This window comes from Protopterus annectens, chromosome 1.part2, assembly GCF_019279795.1.
Source record: "Protopterus annectens isolate FY-2018-M chromosome 1.part2, PAN1.0, whole genome shotgun sequence".
Lineage (NCBI taxonomy): Eukaryota > Metazoa > Chordata > Ceratodontiformes > Protopteridae > Protopterus > Protopterus annectens.
In genome coordinates, this window is record NC_056727.1 from 528,880,792 (window position 1) to 528,904,436 (window position 23,645).

The 23,645-nt window shown below is 40.6% G+C and overlaps 1 protein-coding gene across 4 annotated transcripts in view; it reads left to right on the plus strand.

Moving 5' to 3' along the window:
* Nucleotides 1-23,645, plus strand: part of DHX57 (DExH-box helicase 57) — a 2,066,546-nt gene that overhangs the window by 919,602 nt on the left and 1,123,299 nt on the right. The window lies entirely within an intron of this gene.

Genomic DNA, 23,645 nt, shown 5'->3' on the forward strand with positions numbered 1-23,645 from the left:
TATGCAAATATGCTAAACTGCTACCCAAACTCTCACACTTATTTTTACTGAATTTATCTCTGCTTAATCTGGATGGGGACATGCATCCAAATCCAAGCCCTGAACTCCAGCAACAGACTCCCCATCCACGGAAATTCTTTCCATCATCATCATCAGCCCACTTTTTTCCCATTTTTCTACATGGCATCGGGGTATCGTGTTAACTGTCGCCAACTCTCTCGATTCAGTGCCACACTCCTGCCTTCTTCAACACTCATGCCTGACTGTTACAGATCTTCTTTCACACTATCCATCTACCTCTTTGCTGGATGTCCTTATTTCCTCGTACCTTCTTCCTGGCTGTCCCAAATCTTCCTCACCAGATTGTCTTCTGCTGTTCTACACATGTGCCCAAACCATCGTAATCTGTTCTCTTTGATATTTTCTGCAATTGGAGCTACTTTGGCTTCTGCTCTTATGTCCTCATTTCTTTCTCTGTCCCACAGTGTGCATCCTAAGACCTTTCTCAGGCACTTCATTTCCATCACATCTAGCTTCTTCAACTGTTCTGCCTTTACTGCCCAATTTTCTGTACCATACAGTAGTACTGGTCACACTACTGTCTTGTACACCTTACTTTTCAGCTTCTTTGGCATTCTTCTGTTATAGATTATGCCTGATACTCTATGCCAGTTGACTGCAGCCCCTCTGATTCTAGCTTTGACCTCTTCATTCAGACTACCCTTCTCCTCAACTACCCCTCCCAGCTACTTGAAGCTGTTTACTTGTTCCATTGTCTTCCCTTCTATCGCTCTTTTCAGCTTCTTCTGATTTCCCTAATTTGCTGCCATTACCACCATCTTATCTGTGCTTAGTGTCATCCCATGTGCCTTCAGATTTGCATTCCATTCTCCTATCCTTTGCTGAAGTTCTAGCTCAGAGTCTGCCTGCAGTTTCCTTCAAACTCTCTTAAATCACTCGCATAACAGCTCTGATCTTCTCGTCTTAAGTATGAATCTAAGGAACATTCTAAACAAAATCCATGACTTTCACTCTGCCCTCACCTTATACTTCCCAGATATAGCAGTATTGACTAAGACCTGGTTAAAATACCATATAGAAGACAGCCGAATCCTAACCCAAGGATATAATTATCCATAGGCTTGACAGGGCTCTGAAATGAGGTGATGGCATAGCCATTACCTACGAGGATACACTTCCCTGAAATATATAGAAAGCAACCCCCCCCCCCCGATCTAACAAACACAGAAGTGCTACTGTCCCATACCATCTGAACATCACCAGCATTATCATTATAGCAGCTTGTATCCCCCCGGTAACAATACCTTCATAATCAAAAGCCTTCTCTGCCGGCTGCCTCCACATTTAACCAAGAAACAATCATCTTAGGAAATTTGAACCTAGACTGGTCCACCTGCACCTCTGATAACCCAACCAACTTTATTAACCTCTTTGGTTTCTCTCAAATAATCTGCTCCCCTTCCAGAATTGACAAGCACAGTAATAAGCATTCCATTTTTGATTGGATACTTAAAACAGGCCCCTCCCTATGTCACCAATCTTGCTGTCTCCCAGTCTGTGGCTATATACCCACCTATCTTATCCAGCACAGAATAGGCCTTACTAAAAACATCTCGTATAAATACATCCACAGTAAGAGAAATTTCTCCACCAAAATCTTCACCTCCCTCCTAAAACAGTGTCTGGTCCCCTCTAAAACATCTCCAGCTAGATCCTAAGGTCCAGTACTTTAATGAAGCAATCCTGAATACCCTTAACAGCCTGGTACCCCTTAGAAAAAACTCATGTAAAATCAAAACTGGACATATGGTTAAAAAAAAGATATTAAACTACTCATGAAACAGAGAGATACAGGCTGGTCACACTGTTAAATAACCAAAAACCAAACTTCCCTTCTAAAGTATCGCCAACTAAGAAATTTAATCAAAAAACAAATAAAAAAATGACAAAAAATTCATACTGTACAATGATCCAACAAAGTATCAAAATAACCCACCAAAAATTCCGTGGTACCGTAAAACAACTCTTAAATCCAGGGCAATGTACTTCCCCAACCCCACCTCCACAAATATCACCAAGACTATATCTACCCAATTTAACCAACACTTTAAATTCAATACTGTCCCTAGTAAAAAAAAAAAAAAAAAACAATACCCCATCAACTGTCCCATTAAGTGATGCTTCTGAACCCAAATCTTTTTCAATCAGACCAATACCAACTAGCTCCATAAGTAAACTCCTACACAAACTAAACCCTACATCACTTGCTGCAGACTTACTCCCCAACGAATTTCTTAAGTTGGCAGCTGACTCCACCTCGTATCTAGTTTTCATACTAATCAGTCACTCTATCTCTGAACAATATGCTCCCAAACTTTGGAAAATCTCTATCATCCCCTTGCATAAAAGAGGCTCATCTACAGAATTCTCACACTATAGGCCAATTGCAATTTTCTACTCCTTACCCAAAATTCTCAAAAAATGCATACATTTACAACTCTTGGCCTATCTGCTAAACAATAATCTTCTCTCCAACTCCCAGCACAGTTTTAGACTAAAACACAGTACCACAACCACTCTTATAAGCTGCACAGATACAGTCAACCAGCTCAGAAACAATGGTCAATTCACATCAACTATATTCCTTGATATCTCTAAAGCTTTTGACACTGTATCCCATCAAAAACTTCACAACTAACTACCCATCTTAAATATCTCCCAATCAGCCATCTCATGATTTTACAGCTACTTGTCTGACTGCCAACAAGCAGTGAAGTGGCAAAATAAGATATCATCACTACCAGTCTCTGTTGGTGTCCCACAAGGTTCTATTATTGCGCCACTACTCTGTACTGTTTTATCTAATACACTCAGTACCGTCACCCAACTAGCTACCATTGTACAATATGCAGATGACTCCTCCCTCATCTGTGCAGCTCCCTTCATTCCTGAGCTCCTTTACAGAACCTATAAAGCTTTTACAGACATAGAACAGTGTATTTCTGATAACCAACTAATACTTAACCCAAACAAAACAAAATAAATTCTATTCTCAAATAACAACATTTTTCAGCTACCCTCCCCTTTTATCATCCACTCCTCCAACAGTACCAGAATTTAATGTGTTGACTATATGAAACTGCTAGGCATCACAGTTGACAGCTTCCTAAAATACAGCAAACCCATAGCCCTATCCTCCAAAAAGGTCCACAACAAACTTGGGTAGCTCTATAGAGCAAAGCCATTTGTCACTCATACCTCCAGACAGTCTATAGCCGGAACACATCTACTATCCACTCTGCTATATACCCATTTTTACAAACCTTAGAAAAATCAGAACTCAACAAACTAGAGGCCTGTTATAATAAAATAGCTAGGTTTGCTACTACAACCCTATAAGATTACAATACTGCTCAGCTCTTCACCAACTAAAGTGGATCAAATTACTAAATCTATCTCTCAATCAACTTATAGTTGCTCACACTATTATTCATCATCCAGACAACTGCCCTGCCCTGCAAAACTTAGTTCAACCTTACTCAAACGGTCACTAAAACCAACAATAGTTTTGGGGATTCCGTGTTCTCCAACCAACTATCAAAGACCTGGAACTCCATTCCCCAGCACATACTTAACACTGCTTAATCTTCCAAATTCAAACTACTGCTCAAGGAACACCTAACCATTAAGTAGCTATGCTCTTGCAATACCCCAGGGTGATTCTTTCTGTGCTCTGTATATTACCACTCTCACTTACTTCTAAGCTTTTACCTTTCCCATCAGTATAATCCAAGCCTGATCTCACTCTCTGTTACCACCAATATACATATTTACATACAACTCACTGACTATTACTTAAACAGTACAGATGTCAGATCTATGACTTCATTCATGCCAGTCAAATTACCATATTGTATCTAAATTTATTCTTACTTCGGCTTGTATGTTAACTTTTTTTGCTTGTACTTTATACCTTTTCTCTATTTTTTGATGCTGTTCTACAAGTATCTAGCATAATGGAGCTTTATCAGTGACATGTTATGTATTTACTTTTTTGTACTTATGTTTTAAATTCTTTGCATTTTTGTAATGGAGCTTTTCTCCCCGGGCATCCGCTGAAAATGGCTTTTGGCCCAGTCAGATATTCCTGGTAAACAGATGTAAAATAAATAAATAAAACATCTGTTTAGGGATACATCTGAATTCTAATTAGAGAAATAAATATTAAGCTTGTATTAACTGATCGTGCTTTGCCCTTGCCTCTCATTTGAAAAGGTACTTATCAAAGGAGATATGAAACTAATTAACCAGTAAAGCTGAAACTGTTTACAGTAAGCATAAGACGGTGTACGACACTTCATAGATCACCAGACCTCTAATATTAACTGGCTATGTCAATGTATCAAGCCTGGCTAACTCGAATGTGTAAAAATCTGTTAACCAGTTCACTGTGTAATTTAATTTAATCCTGACTTGTGCTCAGGACTAACTTTAACCTGTGGAACTTGTTTAACTTGCTTACTTATGTAATCTCTGTAAATCTGTTTGTAATATGTAATGCTGGTATTATGTAATGCTGTATCTGCTTACCCTTGGAGCTTTTCTTCCCGGGCCTCTGCTGAAAATGGACATGCATCCAGTCGGACTATCCCGGTCAACAAATGTAAAATAAATAAATAAATAAAATTAAAGTAGTTCTGTGATAAATAAATCCTGGTATGGAGTAAACAGGTTGTAGTACTATGTTTAAAACATATCTGTAATATAATTTTCTAGTATAACCACAATAATCTGGGTTTACTGAGTACTAACTATACCAGGAAGGCTAAAGCAAAAATCCTGTCTTTTGGCCCTACTGAATGGCTCTCCTACTACAATTATTACTTCATAAACTAAGCTCACTTTTTAGTTATTTACAACAAAGATAAATACCTGTTGTCAGTGTTGCATCTGGGTAACACTGGAGTACTTGCATTGCAGAAGTGAGTTCAAGGAACTGATATACATGAAACCTTAATTAGAGTGACTGAACAGCATGTAGAGTATATAAATTATGTAAGGCACATATTGTCAGTATGCAGGTTAAAGAAATGAACTGTGGCTGCCATTATTACACACAGAAGATGCAGATTTGATATGTGCCTCCTTCACCTTCACCTTCTTAGTTTATTACTCCTGATTTTACTTAATTGCACTACTTTGCTCCAGGGTTACTTTACAAACAGATCCTCTTATTTTTTGACCCACTCAGAGTCATGCATTATGTAAATGGAAACAGAGGAATTCAAATCCATAGCTGTAAGATGAGGGTCATAAGCAACTTATAGTATCCTTAATAATGGTTTAAAAAGCCTTAATGTAACCACATTATTTTATTAGGGAAAAAAATTACATTATAGTCTGCATGTTTTCTGACTACACTGTCACAGGTAAACATTTTGACACTGCCTTACCATGTCATTATTATAAACTTTAATGTTCGTTAACTTGAGTGAAAACCTTCAGCAGGTTGTACAGTCATTAAACAATTTCACTTCTTGTGATGTCAGAATAGTAGTGTTAAACACAGGCTGTTCAAAGCTGTACAGTCTTCAGAGAAAAGCACTGCGAAATGACTGGTGCCTGCAGTTCTATTTCAGATTTTGTCCTATCATTACAGTTATTTCCTAGTATGCAGCAGGGATGCATTTTTTCAGCCAGCCTGTCATGACCCATGATTCCTGCTTTTCATTGTCATGGTTACACTGCCTGTGGACTAGGGCTCAAAGATCCTGAAGGAAAACAAGTATTATTAAAGCAGTTTGCTCTGTTTCTTCCGTCTTCTCATTGTGGGAACAATGTGAAACCTTGTCTGAGAAGAATGTTGTACAAGTTTGTGGTGGCTCAGTGGTTAAGGTTTATGGCTCATGGGTCCATAGTTCAACCCAAATTTCTGTTGTCTCTCTGGACTTTGAAGAAATCCCACTAAAAGATGAGAAGACTATCCAATCTCCCTAAAGCATGCTGAATAAACAACTAATCTAAACTGTCCTTGTATAGTAATTACATCTACCTTTAGTATTTTTGCCTGAAAAGGGTTTACAGAGATAGTCTTCTGCCATCTCTCAAAAAAGGGTTACAGAGATAGTCTTCTGCCATCTCTCAAAAAGCATGCTAATTTATTGACTACTCTGAATTTTGTGTGCGCGTGTGTGTGTGTGTGTGTGTGTGTGTGTGTGTGTGTGTGTGTGTGTGTGTGTGTGTGTATATATATATATATATATATATATATATATATATATATATATATATATATATATATGTGTGTGTGTGTATAGATATATAGATTGATATAGATATATGTGTGTGTTCACAGTCTGGGTAATGGCGCCTGTGCTGGATCATTTCTCCTGGACAGTTGAAAGATTAAATTAAGGAAATAATAATTGTTTCTTAATACTTCTAACATTTATAAATATTCAAGAAACACAAGATACCACATACTTAATATAACTTGTCTTAAATACTGTGCAACTCAAAACAAATCAGTTAACTTCTTGGTTGTCTTGGGTCATTGTCTAAAAATGAGATGCAACCAGCTTTGTGACAGAGAGATGGAACATCTTTGTGACTGAAGTTTGATTAGTGAATCTGATCTCGGAGGAGGATAGGGTGGAGTGGCTTTTTTGCCAGCTCACCTATCCCAGGGGTAGGAGCAGAGTTTACATCCAAGGAGTAGCAGTAAGAGTCTTAGACCCAAAACACTAATCCATAGACGTGCATATGGCAGAGCAGTAGGTAGAGCATTCTAAAAGGCCCTCCACAGCTGGCAGGATGCTACCATAATTGGATGCCCTGATCTTATGTCTACATATACTTCCCTGACTGATTGCTTTAGGGATTTCACTGTTGGCCAGGATCCATGGATGTGTGCGTGCATATGTGTGTGTATATATAATATATATGTATGTGTGTGTGTGTTTGTGTGTATGTATAATGTACACTGTGCATGAATGTGTGAATGTGCAATGTTCATTTCCATAGTGCAAACTGTACACTATTGCACACCTTTACCCATTCTTAAGTACTAGTCCCCCTTAGGCTTCTATTACAGCTTTCCACTTACTGACTGACATCACTGTCCTGCTACATTACAGAACCATATTGGTCTGTACAACAGGATGCTTCAGCAGCAGGTTGCAGGTGGAGTTTGGCTTCTTATCTAGCTTTGTTGTATTCTGTATGTGCATATGTATGTAGAGCTAAGTCCATATGTATATAGAGCTAAGTTCATACATAGAGGTGTCCATCTCCTGTAACTGTATTTATTTATATAAACATATGACTTTTCTTGGTTTAATTTCTCCAGAAGTTTTTGGTTTCTAATACCATGACAGGAAGTCAGGGTAGAGTTAAATTTCAAGAAATGAGTTTTGTTTCCGTCTTTGATGTCAGATAAGAGTGCTCTTAAACGCACTAGCAATGTGCCTAAGTTTGCTTCCTGCAGTTTGTAGTGGGTTACACGTATTGGTAGCATATTTAAGTGTGACAGCAAATTATTTTTTTTTATTAGTCTTGTTGCTCCTACTACTGCTATTAGAACTGTCTAGGTATCTTTCTTCCATATTACTCTCCTTTCTGCTTTCAAATCCTGGTATTTTCTGACTTTGTATTTCTCTGTACAGAAGATACTGTAATCACTGGGTGTAGCAATTTCAATTTTTATTTATTTATTTATTTAAATTTGTTGACCGGGAGTGTCCGACTGGACGTAGGTCCATTTTCAGCGGAGGCCCGGGGAGAAAAGCTCCACAGTAAAATAAACAGGCGGTAGTTACATTGGATTACATAGCGATTAACAATTTAACATAGCAATTACTTGCAACATATTTACAGGTGAAGAACATAGTACATCAGTAGACAACTAGAATCTTTATCTGTGACGTACATAACAGACATTAACAAATGTTACAATGAGAAGTTCCTGCTGTATAATAAGTACTAGGCTTATGAGCATCCGAGCTTACTATAATCAAGGTAGTTAGTGGAGTGGAAAGAAAGGTAGTGGTTGGATGGGGTGGATGATATTAGAGTGGGAGTTGTAAGGGCATAGCCAGCATGTTTTTAGGTGCGCTTTTAGTAAAGTTTTGAAGTGGGTGCATGATGGTATGGAGGTAATTGTGGGTGGGAGTGAGTTTCATAATTTGGCTATGGTGCAAGAGAATAGTGCTTCACCAGCAGAGTTATTGGCTTTAGTGATCTGCAAGTGATTTTTGTTGCTGGATCTTAGTGGTCTGGTGGTGCGATAGGGTTGGAGTAGATTCTGGAGGGATGGGACATTTAGTGGATGGTTTACTAGTTTGTGGGCAAGTGAGAGCTGATACCACTGAAGGAGGTGAGGGAGTTAAAGCCAGCCCAGTTCAGCAAGTGAGAGACAGTGGTGACTATGGTAGGATGCCCCTGTGGCGAATTTGGCGATTTTGTTGTAGCAGGTCTAGCTTGTTTAGATCACATTGCCTTAGGTTGGTATATATTGGAGAGGCATAAAGTAGGGTGGAGATAAGGTGGGAATTTGCTATTGAAATCTTTGCTGCTTTGGTGAGAAATTGCTTATTTCTGTATAACGCTCCTAGTTTTTGTGGACTTTTTATGGTCATGGATATGTGAATGTCAAATTTTAGTTTATTGTCTATTTCCACTCCTAGCAATTTGGTGTGTTCAGTTGGGTATATAGTGGTGTTGTCTTTTGCTGTGATGTTAAAGTGAGAGTTGTTTTGAGTATGTTTGGTGGGTTGGAAGATGAGTAGTTTAGTTTTGTTTGGGTTGAGGATTAATTGGGCATCGGATAACCATGTTTCAACAGAGGAAAAGGCTTCCCTGTGTGACTTTTTGCAGTTTTGGTAGGGACTGGGCTGAGCAGATGATGGTCGAGTCATCTGCGTATTGTATGAGTGTGCCATGTTTGGTGGCAGAGGCTAGATTATTGGTGTAAACAGAGAAGAGTAGGGGTCCAAGGATGGATCCTTGGGGAACCCCTATGGAGACAGGTAGTTGGGGAGATATGTCATTCTGCCATACAATGGATTGTTGGCGGTCAGACAGGTAACTCTGAAACCAGTTGGTGACTGATTGTGAGAAGGATAGGTTATTGAGGACAGAGATAAGTTGTTTGTGTGGGACCATGTCAAATGCTTTAGATAGGTGTAGGAAAGTAGCAGAGGAGAGATAGCCATTGTTTTTATGCTGAAGGATATTGTTAGTAAAGGAGAGTAAGGCAGTGGTGGTGCTATGGTTTGGTCGGAAACCATGCTGAGTACTGGAAAGGAGGTTGTTAGTAAGGAGGTAGTCTGAGACCTGAGAGTGTATGCATCTCTCTAGTATTTTGGAGAGTGGAAAGAGAATAGCTATGGGGCGGTAATTGGTTAGTTCTGCGGAGGGTCCGCCTTTGTGGAGGGGAATTATATATGATACTTTCCACAGTGTGGGAACGTAATTTTCTGACATAAATCGGTTAATCAAGATGGATACTGGGTAGGCCAGAGCATCAGCTGCAATTTGTAGGTATTCACTTGGGAGGTTGTCTGCTGCTAATTTGGTGGGTTTAAGTTTAGTTAAGAGTTTTTTTATGTTGGAGGTAGGTACAGGAGAAAAAGAGAAGGCAGTGGGGAGATTACTAGTTGAAGGTGTGGGTTGGAGGGGAGGGGGGTTGTGTTGTTTAGCTAGTGATAGTATGGTTTGGGTGAAGTGTGTGTTGAATGAGGTAGCAATATTTTCTGAGTGAGGGATGTTAGGAGGAGGGGTACTGACTTTACCGGGGTGGAGGATGGAGTTTATGGAGGACCAGAATTGTTTGGGGCTGTGTTGTGAGGAGTCTAGGGCAGACTGGTAGTATTGGAATTTGTCCTGTTTTATTAGCTTTTTGACTGTATTGCGTAGTTCTAGAAATTTCTGTCTAGCTGAGGGGGTTTTAGTTTTGCGCCAGTGCTCCCAGGCTTTATCCCTGTTTTTCATTTCTGACTTAGTGGTTTTCTGTAGCCATGGGGAGGGCTGTGCTTTGGTTCTGGAAAATCTTATGGGGGCATGGTAATTAAGGATGTTCAGGAAGGTAGTATTAAAAAATTCAACTGCGTCATCTAGACTGAGGTACTTTAGAAGATGCCAGTTACATTATTTGAGGGATGAGATGAATGTGAGTGGGTTAAAGTTTAGTTTTTTACGTATTTGACTGTAGATGACAGGTTTAGCTTGGTATAGGTATTTTTTGAGTAGGAATGTTGGGAAGTGATCACTGAGGCTATCTGATAAGCAGCCTGTTATATATGACTGGGGGCTCTTACTGACTAGTATCCAATCCAGGGTAGTGTGCTTGCTGGAGTTTTTATTTATCCTGGTTGGTGACTGGACTAGTTGGGTGAAGCCATGAAGGTGTATATGATGGGTTGGATTGTTGCCAGAACAGGACTGCCAGTCAATATTGAAATCACCTAAGATGATAGTTTATTGGGGGAGATGGTGGGTAGACCAGCTGAGGAGGTTTTCTAGCGGAGGGATGTTTTGGCCAGGTGGGAAGTAGCATCTAATTATGTTGATTGTTTTGTTTTGGTTAATTTTGAGGTTGGTATATATTATTTCTTTATTGCCTATTTGTGGAGCTGATGATTTTAAGATCTGGATGTTTAGATGCTGTTTAAATGTTATAGCTACACCACCTCCTTTTTTTGTTTAGCCGGTCTGCTCTTAGTATGCCATAACCTGTAGGGAGTATTTGCTCACTGGTAATGTGAGGTTTTAACCAGGTTTCTGTCAGGATGACTATATCTGGGGAGTACAAGTCTATGGTGGCATGGAGTTCATGGACTTTGTTGGATATACTTCTAATATTTAGGCTTAGTAAAAGGAAGTCACTTGGCTTTCTATTGGCTGTAATATGGGAGAAGTTGTGGTTTCTAGTCTGATTATGAGGATTGGGGTTGGAGATGGTAGGGCCAGGGTTGGGGTGGATGTCTCCACTTAGGGCTAGTTTTGATATGCATGAGATTATTAGTTTTCTCAATTTTTGAATGTGTTTGTTTATAAGGGAAACTTTATGATTGTGCTCTGTTGGTAATAGGTATGGTGGGAGGGTTACTATGTTAAGTTGTAGGGATGCTTTATGTTTGAGTAATATAGTTGGTAGAATATGTGGGGGGTGCATAGGGATGGTTCTTGAGCTGGTGGGAGGGGAGCTGAGTGTGGGTGAGACATGAGTGGTGGTGTGAGTAGTAGTACAGTAGTAGTGGTTGAGTGGGGGAATGATAGAGCTTTGGTAGGATGTAAGATATGCAAGGAGAGTGCATGCAGTGTGAGCATTGGAAAGGTATGCTTGTACATGTTAGTTGAGGAGGTGTGATAGTAGTGGGAAGATGGAGGAGGTAGTGTTTGGTTAGCGCTGTGGTTGGCTATTGGAAAGATGGGAGGGGTTTGAGTGCAATAAAGGTGGGACCACTGGGGGCGGGAGGGAATAGGGGGCAGAGTGGGGAGCGAAGCGGGTAGAGACCCTGTTAGTTGCTCGTATCAATGATCGATACTACTTTTGTCTTTTTTACACAAACTACTATATCTAGATCTGATGTCCTTTTCGTTCTTCTTCAACAAATGGGATTCGGATACGATCCTCAGATTCGACTCTGCTGATTATTCCAGATTTAGGATCCAGCTCACGAGATTCTCCCTCTACCTATAATGATCTGTTGCATCCCCAAAACTCCAGATCTCATTTGCCACCATTGTGAACAGATGGAGGTTTCCAAGCTCTTGAGTTATTATTAGTCTTGTGAGTTATAAAACATTTATTAATGTTTTCTGTTTCTTTTTCTTTACATATTAGTCTATCCTCCTCCTACGGAGCGTACAGAGCTTACTAAGTTTTTCTCAGTTTCTTTTGCTGGTGTTAAGGCATTTCTTTCCCCTTCTGCTTTTAATAGCTTTTTAGGTAGTAGTTGTTTACCATTGCTGGTAATCTCCTTTACCCATATTTTAGGATATTATCTTGCTTACCGTAGTTGATAGCAAATGTTCTTTCTATTTCTGTAAAAAAAAAAAAAAAAAAAAACATAACTAAAATTATTATCTGTTTTTATTTTCTGCTTTTTGTAATATTGTGTGTAAACTTATTTTAGACTGTGGAGTTCTTCGTAGTGATGTTGGAAAAACTCACAGGTTTCAAAAAGTGCACTTCTTGTGGGCGTAAAATTCTGAATTGGGATGTCCACAAGGAGTGCGTATATTGTCTGGGGGCTGATTACTTAGATGTAGCATGCAAAATGCATGCCACGTTCAACCCTAGGGCGTTAGAGGATCAGTGCAATAAACTGATCCTAAGAGGGCTTCTGCCTTCCACTTCTACTTAAAGGATCAAACTGCCTCCAAACATAGCAAGTCAGCTCCTTTGGAGCATAGGAAGCGCTCCCCTCTGAAGTCCCCCAGGTCTTCTTTGGAGCCTCCCACAAAGACTAAGAAATTATTGGATCCTATACTGTGAGATTATAAAATTCTTAAATTAAATCCAAAGACTTTGGATCCTAAAACTTCTGTAATTACCATTAGTCCAACTTTAACTCCCTCCGATCCTAGATCCTCAAATCCTAAGCTGTGATCTACTTATAGGAGTGCATCTCTGGAATATACAGTAAAGCCAGTATCACCTACCCTGTTTTTGCAGTTGCTTTAAACCCCAAAGAAGCACTCAAGGCCTCCTTCCACTTCCTCCTGTAAGTCCTTCAGGAGCTTATTGGAAGCAGACGTGGATAGAATGATGTGTAAGTTTTTCATAACTCTGATCCTGATGGCGATCTTACCAACTCCATCCCTAGCAGAGCTGTGGGAATGCAAACAACTTCTAAAGCTATTGTCTCTCCTTCTCTGATCCATCCTGTGGTTTCAGAGCCCCAGGATCTGAGATCCCCAAAAGATCCAGTGTTGAATCCAAGGAAAGCTTCTTCCTCCACTCTGACCATATTCTTGACAAGTTCTGCTCCAATACCGTCAGATCAGAGTTGGTCTCTTAGCCAAAGTGACAGCATCAGATCCGAGGGGATAGGCTCGGCTCCAATTTTGTTGGATCCATCCCTTCTTCTTGGAGCCTCAGCCCTGGACAGTTCATATCTAGTTCCACCTCCCTCCAAGGCATGGATCTGGGGGTGGTCTAGACCTGCCTTCATTGGCAGTTTTGGCTCAGAGGAGGCAAATTGGGGTGCCTCTGGGTCCGATGGCTTTTGAGGTGGTGGAAAGGGTTTTTTCTGTCAACAGAGAACCGCCCTCTCTCACTTCATGTCATATTTCATTTCTTCCATTAGTTCCTAGCTCTGAGGCACTCAGGCCTGTTCCACAAGGACAGCCAAAACCAACAAGTGTTCAGATAGTTCCATTAGAGGAAATTCCCCTTTTTTCTGGCAACTTGCCTCAACATGAATCCACCGTGAGAAAAAACAGACTTTAATGCAGCAAAGCTTTTGGTTAAACAACCTTTTTCAATGCTAAAACAGTACATATATTACAATACATTTAAATAAGAGACAAAATGTAATGTGACCATAGCCAACAAATCACACTTATACCATCAATTAAAACTTTTCTAAAAATATTTAAAGGTGTACATTACAAATTTTGTAGTTTTAATTTAAACAGTGCATTACTCTCATTTTTTCTTTATTCTGAGAATCATGCACTGTTTAAGCATATCATGCAAAATGGTGTGGATCATAGTTTTAAATTTAGAGTGACAGTGTACAGAAGGGACCTAGCGGTGGTGATTTGAATAACTATTTAGAGAATAAAGAATATGAGTGGATTGTCAAGTTCCATGCAGATTTAGAACCTGGTTTAAACAATGTAGTCAGTATTAAACCTGTGATTGTCAAAATACAACAGCAAAAGTTGTTTAACCAAAAGCTTTGCTGCATTAAAGTCTGTTTTTTCTGACGGTGGATTTGTGTCTTCATATAGTGGCTTTTTTCCAGTCTTTAGGCAAGCTGAGGCAACTAACTGGTACACTGACCATCCCACAGAAGAGGTACATCTGAAGAGGACATACAGGAGACACATTGACTCCCCATTGGAGTCTGTTACGAAGGATACCGATTTTGATCAAGGTCCCCTAGATCAGCACCAGATGACATCTCCTTTGCAGATATTCTAGAGATCCTGAAGCATGAGAGGTGGCTGGTCTTCCTAAAATCCCTCACCAGAAGAATCACTATATTTGGAGGCTTTTGGTTCTGGCCCGTCAACATCCTGGATTACACCCCCCCCCCCCCAGTTAGATGAACTTATTGATTTAGTTGTCCATCAGCCTTGGAAGGAACTGGAAGCCATTGAACCCATTACTAAAAAACCCTATATGTTTTGGCCCCCTTGAATGACAGAACACACTGGAGCAAAGGGGTCCCAGTTGATGCTATGGTGATGGCAGCCACCAAGAAAGAGCTCGCAGGACATAGCTCTGCTGTCCACCCACCTAACAGATTCTAGAGTATTGGACAGGTTTGGAAAATTAGTTTTTGCCTTGGCTACCCTTCCCCTGAGGTCATTAAATTACCTGGGACAGTTTACTTAATTTCAGAGAGATCTGACCAAGGTGCTTTCAAATGGACATTCTTTCAGCTAGTCACTCTTTTGTCCACTTTGATGAGGTTGATCTCTCACACAGCTGAAGGTACCTCACGATCAGCCAGTTCAGGTATTGCCATAAGGAGACATGCTTGGATGCAGTTTGTGACTTTGCAGAACCTTTTAGGATGACTTTTATTAATGTCACATTTTTTGGCACTTCCTTGTTTCATCCATCAGTAAAAGAGAAGCTTGCCCACAATGAACAAGATGGAAAGACTCTGTCTACCATAGGAATCAAGTTTTCAACCCCTCAACAAATCTTTTCTAGGAATCAGAAAGGTGGCAAGAAGATGTGGTTCTGGAAATCTCAGGGGCCTTTCCAAGATCCACACAGTGACAATTCCTCCAGAGGTAGAGGAAGGAAATTCCAATGGTATTCCATCCCATTCCATTCCATCCCCTAGCTCATTACAAACATATCCTCTCCACTTTTAACAACCACCAACTAACTAGACCACATACCATCTCCCCCAATACTAGATATTATCATAAAATAATAAGTAAAGTGCTGAAACTAATAATCATGGTACAATTTACTCTGATGAGGGATAGAGATATCCACCCTAACCCTGGACCCACCCTTCCCAAAAGCTGCCAGCCCACTATCACCTTCAACATATGGCCAAACGCAAGGTAACTCTCTCCTGACCTGTCATCTAAACATCAGGAGCATTAACAACAAGGTCCATAGTCTTCATGCCCTTCTAGCCACCTACTCACCTGATGTGCTATGTCTTACAGAAACCTGGCTAAAAACAGGAACTAAAAATGATGAGGTTATCCCAACAGGGTGCAACATACTTAGACTAGACCGAAACACCAGGAAAGGTGGAGGAGTAGCATTTCTGTTTAAAAACACAATAGATGTCACTCTAACCCCACAGCAACCCCCCTTGTTCAATAATGCAGAAGCCCTAGTTAGCAAACTACAGCTTAACAAAAATAAATCTATATTCATTGTCTGCATTTATATCCCCCCAGGCAACAATGCAAATACCCTAGAAGACTTCTTCCAATGGCTTTCCAACACATATCCCCATGAAACTATGGTGTTAGGAGACGTTAATATTGACTGGAACAGTTGTTCCTCTGAATCTCCCACCTCCCATATAAACCTTAACGGCTATACCCAACTTGTATCCACACCCACCAGAATAAATAAATCCAACTACAAATGCAGTATCCTGGATTGGATTCTTATCAACAATCACCCAGACCTGTATAACATGGGTACCCTCCCAGATGATATAAGTGACCACTTACATCATTTAAGCATAATGTAGATAACCACCACCAAGTTCTTTATAAATCTATCAGAAACAACAAGAAGTTTAACTCCACTGACTTTCAGAACGAACTCGGAGCATGCAATTGGGCCATACTTAAAGAACTTCCACTAGATGATGCTGTAGACTATTTTAATTCTAAATTTCTCTCCATTCTAGATTCCCACGCTCCTATCCGCACCCTTAGAGCCAAAACTAAGACCGCGCCCTGGCTCTCTAAAGTAACCAAAAACAAATTCATAGCAAGAAATAAAGCATGGGACAATTGGCGCACCTCCAAAGACCCACTTGACCATATTAAATTCTGACAACTAAGGAATGATGCCAAGAAAGCCACTTTGTCAGAAAAAAAAAAACTTCTATCAACACCTTCAGCAAAAACACCAGAACAAACCTCAAAAATTTTGGGCAGGCATAAACAAACTGCTCCACCCTGGCCAAACCTCCACCCCCACCCCCTCAACTTGTGACCTTAAAACTCCAGAGGAAACTGCTGACATCATTAACACCTTTTTTTACCAAAACCCTCCAATCACTAGCTAGCCATCTACCCCCCACCAGCTCCTTTCAAAACTCCTCCACAACCACTACCACACTCCCTTTCGCCTTCCAACCTGTATGTACATCGATCATCCGATCTCAAATTAACAAACTAAAGCCCACTAACCTGGCAGCTGATCTCCACCCACCAGAATACTTACAAAAAGGGGCAGATGCCATTGCATACACTGTCTCGATCATAATAAACCGCAACTTGACTGAAGCCACTATCCCCTCTCTGGAAGGTTTCCCATGTCATTCCCCTTCATAAAGGAGGGAATTCTTTAGACTTTTCAAACTTCTGACCAATAGCCATACTATCACCACCGGCCAAAATTATGGAAAAGTGCATCCACAACCAATTAATGCACTATCTCACCCAAAATAAACTACTGGCCAACTCTCAGCATGATTTTAGGCCACACCACATCAGCCCTCCTCTCCTTCTCTAACTCTATCAACACCAATCGAAACAATAACAAACTTACCTCAGCTCTCTTCCTAGATCTCTCTAAGGCCTTTGATATGGTCAATCACCAACTGCTTCTCCATACCCTGAAGGAACTGTCACTGAATAGTAGCTCCATTAAATGGTTCCAGTCTTACCTGTCTGATAGACAACAAGTAGTTTTATGGCAGAATACCCTATCCACACGTCTACTCTTTACTCTAGGAGTCCCCCAAGGCTCCATACTAGGACCACTACTCTTCTCAGTCTTTATCAATGACCTACCCACCATCACTCCCAAGGCCACCTGCATCCAATACGCGGACGACTCTACTTTAATATGTACCGCCGCCTCCTCAACTGAACTTATAACCCTAACCCAGAATACTTTCAGTGATGTAGAAAAATGGTTTGCAAACCGTCAGCTTCTATTAAACCCCAACAAAACTAAACTGCTCATCTTTTCCCCCATCTGCAAATCCTCCTCACCATTCTTTACTATAAGTTCCAACAATGGCACAATTATATCCCCAGATACTCACACAAAACTCCTGGGCATCACAGTTGATAATGCCCTAAAATATGATATCCATGTCAATCAAGCCATCAAATCTGTCAACAAAAAACTGGGCTCCCTATACAGGATCAAACCCTTCCTCACTCCATTTGCAAGAACCACTATCGCTTGGTTCCACCTATCTACCCTCCTCTATGCCTCCCCCTCTTCACTAACCTGAACAAAGCCACCCGCATCAAACTTGCTAGTTGCTACAACCATATTGCTAGATTTGCTACTGGTGCTACCTCTAGGACCCACCCTTGTATCAACCTAACTCAACTAGGATGGCTAGAGTGGCCCAGTCTTCTCCGATACAACCAGCTTATAATAACCCACAAAATACTATATCAACCCGAAAGAACACCGGCACTAAATAAGATCATCAAACCATACAACAACCTGAGGACACTACGCTCTTCTGACAAACTGCTGGTACAAACAACTAAGAGCATAAATGTAGCTGGGGTCTCACTATTCGCCAACTCAGTAGGCAAAACTTGGAATATGCTACCTGCCAAATTTACTCACCAGTCCTCCTTAACCCAGTTCAAAAAAAGTCTCAAACTACACTTCCAACAGCATTGGCAGTGTCCCTGCTTAAACCTCGACTAATCACCACCAGCGGTTCCTACAAACTCTCCCTAAGCATTTCAATCTTATACTCTAATAAGTGTATGAATTCTTGAAGGGACTTAGCCCATAACTTCGTGTATTATTGTGTGAAATTGAAGCCGCATGATTTTGATGTTGTCTATGTTTTATCCATGTTTGTCACCCTACTGAAAACTGCATATTATACTTATCTCTAAATGTTTCCATTGTTCCTAATGTATTTATGCTCTGCTTTCTGGAGCTTTTCTCCCCGGGCCTTCACTGAAAATGGACATATATTCAGTTGGACTTTCCTGGTAAACAAATGTAAAATAAGTAAAATAAATAAATAAATAAATGGTAGACATCACCCTAGAGGCAGGGGAGGTCCACAGAATCAGGGCTTTAGATATTCCTTTTCGGATAGGCCTTTTCAATGCTCTTGAAGTGCTGCCTGATAGTCCAACACTGGAGGCAGATGGGTGTCATTTTTCTTTGCACCCACATGCCTGGGCAAGTATAACACAACATACGAGTGCTAACCATAATATTCAGGGGTTATTATATACCATTTTCCCTTCTTCCATCTTGCAAAAGGATGAAACTTTCCAATGTTCCACTCAGAGGAAGGTAGCAGAGCAAGAAATCCAAAGCTGCTAGACAAGAGAGTCATCCCAAAGGTCCCTCCAGACCAAAAAGGATTAGGAACTTATTCACTTTTCTTTTTAATGCCAAAGAAAACAGGGGACTTCAGACCCATTTTGGATCAAAGCAAATTAAATCAGTACATAAAGAAAGAAGTTCCAAATGGTCACGGTCCAGTCCATTATACCCTTTCTACACAAGGATGATTGGATGTTCTCTATAGATCATATCAAAATAGACAGGTGATCCAGAAAACATCTTCACTTCTGGCTGGGACCCAGTCATTACCAATTCAGACCCCTACCATTTGGACTCACCACAGCCCCGAGGGTGATTATCAGATGCATGGCAGTAGTGGCAACTCACTTGAGAATAAAGGGATTCCAGGTGTTTCCATACCTAGGCGACTGGCTCTGCAATGCCCCCTCGAAGTATCTACTACTACATGCTAGGGACTGTTTTGTCCAGATTTGCAACTTTTTAGGCATAACTATAAATCATGCCAAGTCAAACCTAACCCCTCTCCAGAACATGGAGTTTAGTGGTGGTGTTCTAGACACAACAAAACAGATAGCCTCTTAACCCCCTCATCATATCTCCTCTATAAGGAATCAGGTCCATTTTCTCCTTGCTCATTCAACTCCACCAAGATCAGTACTGCAGGCATTAGATTCATGGCAGCAGCCATCATACTACTTCCTTTGGCATGCTTCTTTAAGTAGGTTCTACAATGGACTTTAGCTATACAATGGTCCATTCTATATCAACCCTTATCCTTTCCAGTCAGACTCACCCCAGTTTGCAAACAGCACATCTGATGGTGAGTGCAACTGGATCATCTACATCTAGGCAGACACTTTGTTCTACCAAGCTCTATGGCCAGTGACCACAGATGCTTCTCAGTTGGGGTGGTGTGCATTTCTTGAGAAGAGCTGTCAGAGGCATGTGGTCCCTCCAAGAGACCAACTTACATTTCAGCGTCCAAGAGATGAGAGCAGTCCTATTAGCTTTGCAGGCATTTGAAGATGCTCTCCCTTTGGGGACTATTGCACTTCAGAATGACAACATGTCTGTAGTCTGGTACACCAACAAACAAGGTTTGCCGAGACACCATTAGACTGTGGGAGTGGGAGATCTCATCAGACCGCTTTCTAATTGCGGTGCACATTCCGGGGAAAACCAACATGCTAGCAGACAAACTAAAGCAGATCTATTTTGATGCCTCATGAGTGGTTTCTCAATCAATCTGTAGTGGAGATGATCTTCTAGCATTGGGGCCGACCTTGCTGTGACCTATTTTCCAGCCCCCTCAACAAGTGCAGCAGCTACTTCGTTCTAATCCCATCTCAAGGGGAGTTGCCAAGAGATGCTTGGCCCTTGGGTCTTCTTTATGCTTATCCTTCTTTACATTTGGTTTCCAAATTTTTACAGAAAGCAAGCAAGCTGAAGGCCTCAATAATCCTCTTTGCCCCCTTCTGGTCTCTGCAAGTGTGTTTCCCTTTCCTATGGTCTCATCTTCGTTATCCTCCATGGATACTGGAGCCAGTTCTGGATCTCTTGTCACACCCATTAGGGATTCAACATTCCAACATTCAAGCCCCAAGACTAACAGCATACTTTCTCCACTTCCAGTAATAGTTCGACAGCCCAGGGTTTCTTCACCTGCACATGATATTATTTTTGGCTTCTCAAGAAGAGAATCTAGAAAAAAGTATACAAAAGCAAGTGGAAAAGATTTTCCTGTTGAGCTTTGAATAAAGACATTGATCCTTTTTCTGCCGCAGTCTCTACGATTCTCCAATTCTTAACAATGCTTTTTGAGGAAGGTGCTAGCTTCTTTACAATTAAACTTCAACTGGCAGCTATCTCTAATTTTCAGACAAGGAACAGACATTTTTCTCTGGCTTCATCTAAACTTTGTAGAGCATTCATGAAAGGAATCTTTCTTCTAAAAGCCTCCAATTAAAGATCCCTTGCCACCTTGGGGTCTGACAGTAATACTACAAGGCCTAACGCAGAAACCTTTTGAGCCTTCGGTTAAATCTGATCTGAAGTTTCTATTATGGAAAACATTTTTCTTGGAGGCCATCACATCTGCAAAGAGAATGTCTGAACTCCAGGCTGTCTCTTCAAAATCTCCTTATATAATTTTTCATAAGGATGGGGTTTCCTTACGGACTAACTCTTCATTTTTACTTAAAGGGGCTTCCGAGAATAACATTATCCAGTCCATCCACTTAACAGATTTCTTTCCAAATTTTCCCAATAAAGGAGAGTGCCTGCTGCATCTTCTGGACGTCCACAGACAATTACATATTTATCTTCACAGGACAAGGCAATTCAGAAAATCAGACCAACTCCTTCTTTCCTTTTCTCCAAAAAGACTATGTTATCCAATATCCAAAGTCACTCTATCAAAATGGATAGCAGACTGTATTTCCTGGATTTATTCTCAGAAAGACATGACATTATGTAAACCTCCCAGGACTCATTCAACCAGTTCCATGGCCACATCTTCTGCTTTTTGGTCAAAAACATCTATTGATATTTGTGCTGCAGCTACATGGTCCAATGCTCATACTTAAGTTACTCATTACAAATTGGATATTATTTCTCAAAAGAGAGCTGCCTTTGGTTCGGTGGTACTCCACAATATCCTTCCATGAGGGCTGCCAATGACAACGTAGCTGGGGAATCTCTCCCATTCATCGAGGAAGAATGAAAAGGGCAACATCAAATTTAAAAGTTATGCTCTTACCATAACTAGGCATCTGCATTGCCCATTTTCATTCTTCCTCAACTTCCCTCCTATCCATCCCTCATCCAAATTCCTGGAGAAACCTATTGAACTGTTTTGGAACCTATAGTTCCAGGTTTGAGCCCTGTCTTTCCTTCAAACTATACCTGTCTCTGTTCTACTATGGCGATAGGACAGCAAACTCAATCTGAGGCTTTTGGGATGCAGTAGAGCATTATGGGTAGAGGAAGGAGTTCGAGAGCTGGATCCTAAGTTTCGAATAAGTGGTTGAGTCAGATCTGAGGATTAGATCTGAACCCCATTTGTTGAGGAAGAATGAAAATGGACAACACAGATGCCTAGTTATGGTTAGAACATCAATTTTAATTTTCTGACATCTATTTCTTGAAGTATTGATAATGGGTGATCTCATGTGATATAAACTTTATCATTCTCTATAATGCTTTGTCATTCATGTTTCCAGTGCTTTCCAGATACTTGTATATTGTATTGTTTGTACAATCCCTAGTGCAACAGTTTTGCCATATTATTGTGCCTTTTAGTATACAGACCATGTGCCAGTCCCACAAGCTAAGTGAAGAGCAAAAAAAAAAAAAAGGCCACTATCTGGTGTCTGGTGTTCTAGAAATCAGGAGCCATCCAGCCACCCAGGTCCAGTTTTTCATCATGCCTCCACCCCGCCCCCTCAGTTAAGGGGCAATTTACAAAAAAAAAAAAATAGTCTGTGATTAGATACCTGGAGTTCGAGAAATGCAGGAGCCACTCATGTCACATTTCCATGCCCTGCCCCTTTCCTGTCATTTTAGGAGGGGGGAACAAATCATTTTATTTTTTTTCATTTAAACCTTAGCAAACTACTTGCTATTTGTAGGGAGTAGTTGCTAAGGTTTATACCCAGCATGGAGCCCTACAGTGCTCAGGTTCTGTTAAAGAAAAAAAAAAATAAAAAAGCATTTTTTTTCATTTAAATTGTAGCAAACTGCTTACTATATTTGTAGAAACAGTTGCTATAGTTTAGACTACACACGGAGTGCTACAGCACTCAGGATTAACTGCAAATGCAATGCCAGCTTTTAAAAGCCAGTATGTCATAAAAGCGACCAGGATTGGTCTTGGATGTCTGAGTGCCCTCAAACACTTTGAGCCAGGGGCATTTCCCCCCTTCACCCCACTCTGGGTACACTACTACATGAGTGTACCACACCTTGTAATGAGAGGTGCAACCGTTTCCAATTCTGTGTCTGTCTTTCTCACTTTTTTAATGGATTTTTTTAAACCAATATGTATGTAAACCACTGTCCTGGACCTCCATTATTAGCCTTTCATCTTTTGGTTTCAGGTCAGCTCTTCTTAACCATTCCCGCATCAAATCCTGGTTAACATAAGGTTGTTCCAGAAGTTCTCTGTACTTGCCAGTATATTTGTGGACTTTCCAGTTTTCCTTCCTTCTCATCTGATCCTTTTTCCTATATTCTTTTTTTTTTTTTTTTTTTGTCACTTTGTGTTGCTGTCTGATTTTTGTCTACATCTGGTTTGATTTCCATTCCTACATTATTCCGACATGTTTCTTCTAAACTAAACAATGATGTCATTTTAGATTTACTCTTCTCATACTTTAAAACTTTCTCTATGTTTGAATCTGATCAAGTCAGCAGATGTGTTATGCAGTCCCATGATTACAGATCTATAAATATAGTCAATTTCGAACAGCCAATTCTTCCTTCAGAGTAAAGAATATATAATGTAGGTACACACTGACATCCTGAGGGAAACAGTCCGCGGTGGTGCAGCAGTAGCGTTGTTGCCTTACAGCAAGAGGTTCTCCCATTCAATTCTCAGCTAGTGTGCGGGGAGTGCCTTTTGTGTGGAGTCTGCATGTCCTCCCCGCTGGTCAAGTGGCGTTCTGAAAGACATGCGTAAATGGGCGTGCCTTCGTTGAAGGTTGGGCATCGAGCTGGCAACTCGGCACCGTGAAAATCTACTGCCAATCATTAGCGGACAGGAGTTTCACTGTGGCGACCCCTAACTGGGAAAAAGTTGAAAGACGACAACAACTGACATCCTGAGGGAAATCACTGTTGCAGTATTCCTGACACACGTGTTGTCACTACTAACATCCAGCCAGGGAACCAAAGCTTTTCCTTCCTTAGGTCATATGTCCAAAGCATG